The sequence below is a fragment of the Bison bison genome, unplaced genomic scaffold, assembly GCF_000754665.1.
Source record: "Bison bison bison isolate TAMUID 2011002044 unplaced genomic scaffold, Bison_UMD1.0 scf7180017864377, whole genome shotgun sequence".
Classification (NCBI taxonomy): domain Eukaryota; kingdom Metazoa; phylum Chordata; class Mammalia; order Artiodactyla; family Bovidae; genus Bison; species Bison bison.
The window spans coordinates 5,101,301-5,112,687 of record NW_011494949.1 but is presented as its reverse complement, the minus strand read 5'-3'; positions in this window follow the sequence as shown (position 1 = coordinate 5,112,687).

Genomic DNA, 11,387 nt, shown 5'->3' with positions numbered 1-11,387 from the left:
CCCTTCTCCCGCCTTCAATCTTTCCCAGCATCAGGGTCTTTTCCAATGAGTCAACCCTTTGCATCAGGTGGCCAAAGTGTTGAAGCTTCAGCTTCAGCATCAGTCCTTCCAATGAATATTCAGGACTGATCTCCTTAGGATGGACTGGTTGGATCTCCTTGCAGTCCAAGGGACTCTCAAGAGTCTTCTCCAACACCACAGTTCAAAAGCATCAAATTTTCGGCACTCAGCTTTCTCTGTAGCCCAGCTCTCACACCTGTACATTACTACTAAAATAGCCATAGCTTGGACTAGGGCTATTAAACGTTTCTTCTTGTCCCCTGTTTGCTTCCTTATTCATTTATTTGTATCATGAACTCAAGGATTCCTGTTTTGTTCAGGAAGGTGTATTACTGTCATTGTCCCAGTTTTGGCTGCCGGGACCTGCTTCTAATTGTTTGTGACATCCCTCGTGTATCTGTCATGTGGAGTCTCCCCCAGGTCCCTTTATCCTTGCAATGGAATCTGGTCGTTAGAAACCAAGGTCTGGTATTAGGAGTGCTCACTGCTGCTGGGGTGCTGTTTCTCATAAACCCTCTCAGCAGAGAGAACTAGGAAATCAACGTGGCTGTGCGAGCATGCACTGTGTTGTGCGTTACCTGTACATTGTTTAAAACCCTGTCACACCGGGACCTCTAGTTTCAACCCGCCCCTGGGTTCTCCTGTAGCCCCCATTCACGTTTACCCTCTCTCCTCCCACGTAGGCCGCAGAGCCCTGAATTTCCTCACTGTTTGTGTTTGTTCAACGTTTGAAGAGACTGATTCCCTCTTGGGCTGAAAGCCTCACACGCTGGCCCTTCCAGTTCCCACTGACTGTGCCAGGGCCACAGCTGCCATCCTCTGACCCTCTTCCCCGAAGGTCCCTGCCGGGCAGTGCCAGCATGAATGTCAGCACCAACCACAGGGAACGGGCAGCTCCTAGTTTCGAAAGTTTCTCCTCTAGAGCTTCTTTAAAAAACGGGTAGGGGGTGGCAGAGAGGCTTAAGACGGGGGGTCACACGGCAGAAACCAACACAACACTGTAAAGTGATTATCCTCGAAATGAAAATAAATTTAAAAAATGCAAAACTCTAGCCCTACTTATCAGAGGATATTTCTCATGGCTGGGCTAGAATCTACACCCACTGTGGTCTGACAGGGAGGCAGGTGGAGGACCAATGGTTTATATAACCTTAGCTTGTACAGGGCTGACCCTGTAAAGACAAGTTAGAACTCTTACTGTTTTCTTTGCAATAAAGAACCCCAGCATTTGTTCAGTTGAGGAACTTGACATTTTGAGTAGTTATGATCTGTAGAGGCCTGGGTTCGAGGTTCAAACCCAGTTGTATTCACACTGCATTATAGTTAACCATGGGCTCATTCAGTCAGCAAAGCGCCCTTTGAGTATTTAGATCTCTTCCCAGTTTGACACATAAGCAAACCAGTTCATCTCAGTTCAGTCGCTCAGTGGTGTCCAACTCTTTGCGACCCCATGGACTGCAGCACTCCAGGCCTCCCTGTCCATCACCAACTCCCGGAGTTTACTCAAACTCATGTCCATCGAGTCGGTGCTGCCATCCAACCATCTCATCCTCTGTCGTCCCTTCTCCTCCCGCCTTCAATCTTTCCCAGCATCAGGGTCTTTTCCAGTGAGTCAGTTCTTCGCATCAGGTGGCCGCAGTATCGGCACACCAGGCCTAGGTAATTGCAGTTATTGAACAGGGCAGTGACTGGCCTTTGCCAGTGATATTTAAGTGACTCAGTCATACTGACCCGTGTCAGTCAGATATGACCAGGAGAAACCAGTCATGTGAGCTGGGAAACGGAAGAACTGCAGACTATAGCGGGCTTGGAGTAATGAGGGGCTAGCTGGTAAAACGAGAGAAGGCTGCTGGGAGCCAGAGCACCTTAGGAAGAATTTACCATTACTCACCTGGGGGTTTGCTGGGGAGGGGGCCACCACAGCTCACTGAATAGCAGGAATGTAGCTGTGTCTTTGCACTTGTGGAACTTGCTGGAATCCTGGCTCCTGGGGTGCTGGGGACGGCTAGTGGCCGCAGGAGGCCGCTGGCCATTACACACTGCAGGAGCCTGGCGCCGGGTCTCCCTGGCTCCAGAATCTTGGAAGTTAGGACCTCTCCTTCCCGCAGTGCCTCTCTGGTGCCCTCTACTGGCAGAACTGTCTCAAGGGCCCAGGTGAGGACGATGATTGGATGAGTGGAGCCCTGAGATGAGGAATCGATAACTGATACGTGACTCATTCAATACAGCAACCGAAGGGAGGGGGGCTTATTATTACCCCTACTTACAGGTAAGGAAACTGCAGCAAAGAATTAAGTAATTACCAGATACCACACAGCGTGAGCGACAAAGCTGGGATTCCAGTTTTTCAAGTATTTGTTGGCTGCATCCGATCATAGTGCAGCCTGCGAGGCCTTTGCCACAGCAGGTGGGTCCCGTGTGCCCTGCCAGCTCCAGAGTTGCCCCGCGCCCTGTGGGGTCTTACTTCCCCGACCAGGGACTGAACCCGTGTCACCTGCACTGGAAGGCAGATCCTTAACCCCCGGACCACCAGGGAAGTCCCCAGGATTCCAATTTTTAAAAACGCGTGGGAGCCACAGGAGCAGCATCTCAAGACACCTCCCCTTTCAAGGGCTGGCTGCACTGGCTGCTTTTCAGTGACCACGTTTTCATGATTTCAGCTGCTTTTCAAAGCTGCCAGAGAAGAGTAGACCTCCGGAGGTACAAATGTGATACCTGAGTGTGTGTTTTCTGGCTTCTTTTAAAATGAAGCCTATTTAAAACCTCTGAGCTGCTTTTGTCAGAAGTAAACGTGAACACTTTTCTCAAAGCACAGGAAATTAATTAGAAGAGTTTGCCTAGTTTGAGGCATGGGTTGAATCCAGACATCTAATTTCGTAGCGCCCCCTCCCCCAAACACTAGAAAAAACTACAGTAACCGTATTTTAACAAACAAAAGCAAAAGAGAGGGCAGTGCAGAAGCAACACGGTTTCAGAAGCTGGAAAGCAGGCAGACAGGTAGTAAGAAGAGAATCCGGAGGGAAGCGCTAAGCCCGAGATGAGAAGAATCGAGAAGCCAGCCACATGCGGCCCTTCCCTCGGCTCCTGAATGTTCGGGGCAGACAGTCTCCCCGTGGAAAACTCTTCTCTGGAACCTGTCCAGCTCCAGAGGAAAGATCTAGGGTTCCTGGCCTCGGGGTTCCCCAGAGCTGGCACCTCTGGAGTCGCCCTCAGAACTGGCATGTCACTCCAGCCGTGTAGCTGATACACCTTGGAGCCCTCGAGTAGCCCAGAGGGGGCAGCCTGGGAGTCCCAGGCCTCAGAAACCGCCACCAGCATCCAACACAGAGATCAAAGCAAGCAGGGAAAAAAAACAAAAAACAGGAAGAAGCACAGACTTTCCAGGGAGGAGAAAGCTTCTTTAAAAGAGTCCCTTTTATTAAAAAAGTTGGGGACCTCCCCGGGGGTCCAGTGGGTTAAGACTTTGCCTTCCAATCAGTGCAAGGCCTGCGGATTCGATCCCTGGTCGGGGAGCGAAGATCCCACAAGCCTCGCAGCCAAGAAACAGAAAACAGAAGCAGTATTGTAACAAAGTCAATAAAGACTTTAAAAAAAGGTTCGGTGATGGCGGTGTGTGACTAAGCCTGATGAGACCCCTTAAAACCAAAAATAAACGTTAACAAGGGTGTTTCTCACATGAATGCTCCACTGAAGGTTTCTTTCCAATTCTAGTCAACATTCTGGTGAGGAGTTTCTGCTCTGAAAGGAGTGTTGAAGGAGAAAAGACAGAGCTGGCCTAAGACAGGTTTCTCTTCCAGACACAAACCCTCCCCTGAGTACGTAGTGGGCGTGGCTGAATGAGACCCACACGTCCAGAAATAATGGCTGCTTGGCCGCCACTGAGAGCAAGGCTTAAAGCTTAAAAGCATCTGTTTCCTTTGAACTGTGGAATCCGTCTTTGAGAAGACAGATAAAATAAATTTCCTAAAAAGACAATGACAACATACATAACTTCCACCCAGCGAGTCCACTTGCTGCGCTTGCAAATGAGCAAAACGATGTGTCTACATCATTGATGCCACACTGTTTACAACAGAAAACCAGAAAGGCCGTAACATCCATGGCCAGGGCGCCGGTGAAATGAATGATCCCTAACCACTGAGCAAACTCTGGGAGATGGTGACGGATGGGCAAGGCTGGCATGCTGCAGTCCATGGAGTTGTGAAGAGTCAGACACGGCTGAGCCACTAAACAGCAACAACAGAGGAACACTTGATGCCATTGAAATTGTGGGAGGAAGTCAAGAGTCCTCTCCTGGTGAAGGAGCACAGCACGCCCCAAATCATCCAGCCGGTTGTGACACATGTGTCACCAGGAAGGTCATCAGATACCCCATGACCAGGGTTGGTACCAGAGTACCTCCACCAGTTTTTCCAGTGGTCATGTATGCATGTGAGAGTTGGACTACAAAGAAAGCTGAGCGCAGAAGAATTGATACTTTTGAACTGTGGTGTTGGAGAAGACTCTTGAGAGTCCCTTGGACTGCAAGGAGATCCAACCAGTCCATCGTAAAGGAGATCAGTCCTGGGTGTTCATTGGAGGGAATGATGCTGAAGCTGAAACTCCAATACTTTGGCCACCTGATGTGGAGAGCTGAGTCATTTGAAAAGACCCTGATGCTGGGTGAGGGCAGGAGGAGAAGGGGACGACAGAGGATGAGATGGTTGGATGGCATCACTGACACAATGGACATGGGTTTGGGTGGACTCCAGGAGCTGGTGATGGACAGGGAGGCCTGGCGTGCTGCGGTTCATGGGGTCGCAAAGAGTCGGACACGACTGAGTAACTGAACTGAACCCCTGCCTGGCTCATTCAAAATCACAGCCTTCCACAAGGAAAGCAGGTGTTCAAGTCACCATCTGCATACACCCTCCCCGTCAGCTCGAGCAGGGCAGGAGGAGACACTCGTGAAATCCAAGTTCCTGGAGTGCAGCCCAGAGTGCAGGCCTTGTTGAGGTCAGCGATCTCAGTCCCACCAGGTCAGCTCTTCCCCGCACACCTCCACCCTGGCAGCCACTCACCTGGCAGTGAATGCTGCCAGCAGCCATGCGGGGTGGGGTGGGGGGGCCTGGATGCAGGGCCTTCCAGAGTCAAGTCTTGAGATGACTAGAGCCTCTTGGCACGCTTTGCAGCTGGAGACCCAGCCCAGATCCGGCATCCTGACCCACAGAAGCCATGAGACAGTAAATGTAAATAAATTCTGGGGTGATTTGTTACACAGTGGCAGATAACTGATACAGTCACTTAGAGACAACTGACTGTGTGACCTTGGGCCAGCTTCTTAACATCTCTCAGCCTCCGTTTCCTCATCTGTGAAATGGACGGAGTGACGGCACCCACCTACCTGATAAGACTGAAGCTGAAACAGTGTGGGACAGCAAGTGTTTCAAGGTGGAGGCTGATTTTTTTTTTAGCTTCTTAGGCATTCACTGCTAAGTCAGTGTTTCTTTTCGCTCTTGGATAAAACCTTCAATCAAAGCAGACAGGGGCTTTCCAGGTGACTCAGTGGTGCAAAATCTGCCTGCAGTGCAGGAAACGGTTTGACCTCTGTGTGAGGAAGATCCTCTTGGAGAAGGAAATGGCAACACACTCCAGTAATCTTGCCTGGAAAATCCCAGACAGAGGAGCCTGGCGGGCTACAGTCCATGGGGTCGCAAAAGAGTCGGATGTGACTGAGTAACTCAGTACACACGCACAGGGCAGACAGATCACCTGGGAGACATGCAGGCAGCTTAAACCATGGCCTTGCTTACAGGCTCTGTCCTCGGTCTCGGGAGTGAGTAATGCTGTCAGATGCGGAGGCAAAGCAAGGGGACCACCCAGCACCTGTCGCCTGGCTCCAGGGATCCTGCTCTTACCTCTTTTTTGCAGGCTCGGGGAGGGGGTGTTTCATGTCAAGGGGAGCACCTCAGGAACTGGTTTTGGCAGGAAATAGGGATGGCGTAATGGACCCCATTTAAAAATTTTTTACTTACTTGGCTACGCAGGGCCTTAGGTGCAGCATGTGGGATCCTGTTTCCTGACCAGGGGTCAAACCTGGGTCCCCCACACTGGGGGCATGGAGGCTTAGCCACTGGACCACCAAGGAAGCCCCACTAACCCCACTCTGGTTTCAAACTGGTTTCCATTACCAGCTCCTTCCACCCTCAAAGTCAAACCATTTACCATCGAAGACTGTTTGAAGGTCATGAATGAAAGACTCCTAAAACCTGAAAAATATGAGCCTTGCATTAAAAGTATCTGAGCACCTGTGAAATCATGCAAATTTGTGTTCTGATTAGAATATTGTTAAGATTGTTGTTGGTGTCAGGAGAACGACTATACTTTTTAAAATAAAATTAAATATCTGTGGTTTGTTTCTCCAGGTGGATTTTTGTTGCAATAAATAGCATTTTCCAATAACAAAGTGTCTAAATATTTCAGCCAGTTTTAAACAGTGACAAGTGCAAACAGTATAAAGTGTCCAGAACGTGCACTAATGGGACACAGTCAGCGCCAGCATTCAGACATGCCTTTTTTTAAGAAAAAAATTAAACTGGTTTTATGATACTATGATGACATTATTTTTTTAAGAAATAAAATTTATTTTTTTATTTGCAAAAGCATACTAATCATATACATAGAAAACTTTAAGTAATCGTCAAAAAGCCAAAGTAACAACTGCAGAGCTAAGTTAATTCAATTAAGTAACAATACTATGACCAATGTAGAAAACTTTATCCTGTTTCTGTAAACAAGCAACAGTTTTTTGAAACCTCAAGCTATAGTATAATTTGCAATTTTGTATTTATTTACAACAGCATCCAAAGAAGGGAAATGAATGGGGATAAGTTCAACAAAAGATATTCACGTCCAGTCTGATACACCTGTTAATAACCGATCATCCTTCATTATTAGCATTGAGCCATTTGCATGACCCAGTCTTTGGAGAGGCGAAGCCAAAAAGTACATGTAAATGCAGACGCACACAGGACTCTGCTTCTGGATGATTTCAGCAAAGCACGTCCTGCAAGGGAGGAAGGTCGGGGTGTCCTGAGGACCTGTCCTGCTTGGGAGAGAGGTCACAGTTCCATCAACTCTAAGGCCGATTTGGCAAATGCGTGGTGTAGTCAGGTCCCCTGGGAAACAGAGCCCGGGGGAGATTTTCACACAGGGAAGTTTGGACCCAAGGCCCAGGGAAGGAAGCAGGGCTGGACTGCCTGCCCGAGCAGAGCAGGGTGCATCCCGACACCCTGAACCGTCTTTGTCAACACGCTAGAGAAGCACAAGTGGGAACTGACTTCCCATCCGCTAGAGGGAAAAGGTAACAAAATTCCATCAGTCTAAGGAATGAGGGGAAAGGGAAAAAAGAACAGCAATAACAAGGAAACACAAGAAACAGAAAACACAAAACAGTCCCCAAAACTGAAATGAGACGGACACAGGCAAGTGTTCATGAAAGATGGAGGTGTGGGTGTTTTGTTTTAGTGTTGTTTGAAAGAGCCCAATACTCAGAATTTGGTATTTGGGAGGTTCAGATCCACAGGATGCCTTCTTCCATCCTCACCTGGCCCCGTTCTCCTCTGTAGCAGCCATGAGCATCGGTAATTTTCTGTATATCCTTCCAGAGAGATTCCAGGTGGGTATTGGGTTGGGCAAAAGTTCATTTGGGTTTTTCTGTACGATGTTATGGAAAAACCTGATTTTTTTTGCCAACCCACTGTTTTCTCCCTTCTGTACAAATAAGGCTTCCTTGGTGGCTCAATGGTAAAGAATCTGCCTGCCAAGCAGGAAATGTGGGTTCGATCCCTGGGTCAGGGAGATTCCCTGGAGGGGTAATGAATGGCTACCCATACCAGTATTCTGGCCTGGAAAATCCCATGCACAGAGGAGCCTGGCGGGCTTTAGTCCATGGGGTTGCAAGAAGCTGGACATGACTTAGCTTTCCAAGAAGGTTTATACAAGTAATAATATGACTTATATACAGAGTGTTCTGCTCCTAGCATTTGTTTTTATTTAATAGCACAGCTTGGAAATTATTTCCTACCAGTACATCAGAGCTTCGTTTCTTTCTTAAAGGGCAGAAGATCCACCCCCCGCTTAGCCAAACCCATCTAGACAGCATATTAAAAAGCAGATACCTTACTTTGCCAACAAAGCTGTGTCTAATCAAGGCTATGGTTTTTCCAGTGGTCATGTATGGATGTGAGAGTTGGACTGTGAAGAAAGCTGAGCGCCGAAGAATTGATGCTTTTGAACTGTGGTGTTGGAGAAGACTCTTTGAGAGTCACTGTACTGCAAGGAGATCCAACCAGTCCATCCTAAAGGAAGTCAGTCCTGAATATTCATTGGAAGGACCGATGCTGAAGCTGAAACTCCAATACTTTGGCCACCTGATGCAAAGAGCTGACTCATTGGAAAAGACCCTGATGCTGGGCAAGACTGAAGGCAGGAAGAGAAGGGGACAACAGAGGATAAGATGGTTGGATGGCATCACCGACTTGATGGGCATGAGTTTGAGCAAGCTCCGGGAGTTGGTGATGGACAGGGAAGCCTGGTGTGCTGCAGTCCATGGGGTCACAAAGAGTTGGACACAATTGAGCGACTGAACTGAACATATAGATAGATGCTTGGGTGGTTTCTGATCCTTCATTACCAAGTCATGTCCAACTCTATTGTGAGCCCATGTATCTTGATATTGATATCAAAACAATTCATTGGAAGACACATTAAATGGGAAAAACAGTAATGCTTCATATATTTTATATTTATAAAAGGCATAATATACCAAGGACATATAGCAGCCTTTAACCTTACAACAAAATACTGAAAATGCAAAAAGTATTACAAACAGGAGAAGAAACTGACAAACCCACAGTTATATTAAAACATTTTAATAACAGCATCTATCGGAAGTGAAACACAGGGATGTGAGTATCAGTTAGCACCCTGAGCAAACACCAAGTAATGAAACAGAACACATGCTCACGAGTGGTGACTGGTCATTCAGAAGCCTTTGGAAAGACCAGTGAAACAGGCGCCTCTGTAGTCACTGCTCACGGAAGAAAGAGACAGTGAGTGAAGCCGGTAGCACGATGGGACAGGCTCGGAAGTGTACAAGGACACACCCAGCTCCTTTTGTGCCTGAGATTTGAAGACGCGGGTGAATGAAAGCACGCAGGAATAAAAACACCGGCACCGTTCCGAGAAAAGGAGAGAGACAGAAGCAGGAGTAACAGCCGCAGACAGAGGGGAAGACCAGTGGAGGCGCACCCACCCCTCGCCCCAAGGAGAGGCCCAGGGAGGCTGCCAGGCGAGCTTTGCCAGGCTTCAGGAGTCCCCCGAGTTCCGTGCTAAAGTCGTTTCATAGAAACAGCCAGAACGTTGCCCCAGTCAAATGGTCAAACAGAAAACAGGATGGAAAACCCAGCTGCCGATACATGGCTACAGTGAATGGGAAGAGACCAGACAAGCAGGGAATTAAAATAAGAGGCCCACTGTGACGTAGTCATGGGGCACAAGGATTTATAGTCTCTATGATTACATATATAAATACTGCAGATGTTGGTTATTATAAGTTTACATGTTATATATTTATATACACATACACTATGTGTATCTACATTATATACACACATAATATACATATTATATACACATACAGTGCATATATCTGTATATATAGTTATATACGCCTATTTACATTTATGTTATATATTTATAAATTATGTATGAATGTATATATTTAAATTATACATGAATGTATACATAGTTACATAAGGAATCAAAAGGAATATTAAGTGCTTAAAGGAGAAGCATGAAATTCAAGACTTATTTCTTCAAAAATGGCAATAAGCTAAGAATAAAAGGAAACTTATTTAACTTGATAAAAGGATACTTATCAGAAATCATAAATCAAGCATTATACTTAATGGTAAAAATATTAGGAACTAGAATCAACGAACATATTGCTCACTATTGTCTCAGTTAGTTCACATCAGCAGTCCTGGTCGGTACAGTGAGACCAAGAGAAGAATTGACCTGCCTTTATTGCAGGTCAGATAATTATCTATGTATGAAAATTCAAAAGGATGAACTAGAAAGATATTAAAAACTCGATTAAGTAGCTTACTGATTTAATAAAGATGAAAGACATCATAAAGATTTTTACAGAAGGACACATTGGGAGCAAGTATTTGCCATATATGTAACGGCCAGCGCATCACACCCGTGCTCTACAAACAGCGTCTTCAAATCAGTAAGAAAAAGAGAACAATTTGAGAGAAAAGTAGAGAAAGGAGAGACACAGATCATTTACAGAAAAAGACGTACATGAGCCCCTGAACAGCCCCACTCAGACTTGAAAAATGAGACGTGAGAGTAACAACGATGGCTTCCCAGGTGGCTCAGATGCTAACGAATCCACCTGAAATGCAGGAGACCCAGAGGCCTGGGTCGGGAAGATCCCCTGGAGAAGGGAATGGCAATCCACCCCAGTATTCTTGCCTGGAGAAGCCTGTGGACAGAGGAGCCTGGCGGGGAGTCCATGGCATCACAGAGTCAGACACAGCTGTGTGACTGAGCACAAACTCAAGCTTGCGGTGTCCAGGAATTCCAGTCTTTCACTCACTGAAGCGACCGGAGCTGGAGGAGTAATTACGTCTGGGGGTGATGGCGGTGGGAAACGGGTGTGTGCAGGCGGGCGTCCCCTGGGCTCCGCTCTGACTCCAGGGGAGGCCGTGTTGTGGGCACCGCACGTGACTCGGGCTGAGTAAGGCCTGAGTCAGGTGCGTGGATCTCGGGGGATTTGACGGCTCCAGGACTTGGGCCCGGGAGTCAGGTGGACAGGGGTCTTCCCCATCCTCTCACGGTTCTGGACGGTGGCCAGGTGTGTTTTCGGGGGAGGAGTTCAGCCTCTCCCTGGCTGGCTGTGACCCCCCAGAAGTGGCCATCTCGGTAGAGGTCTTCACTAGCATCATGTGTGTGTGTGCTCTGTCGCTTCAACCGTGTCCGACCCTCTGCAACCCGTGGACAGTAGCCTGCCAGGCTCCTCTGTCCCTGGGACTCTCCAGGAACGATAACGCGTGAGGAATCAGAGCAAAACCCCCAGCGATGCCGGCAGGTGTCAGCCAGCGTCCGAGCCCTCTGCTGAGCCCTCCCACCTGCTGCTTGAAGCCTCAAGGTCCCACCCACATGCTCACCTGGAGTGTAGACCCCCCTGGTGGCTCTGACTCCTGTCCTGCCATCTGCCCTCTGGCAGCTCAGCTCGCTTGCTTGGCTCCATCCATCTGGACCTCTGGACAGAAGCT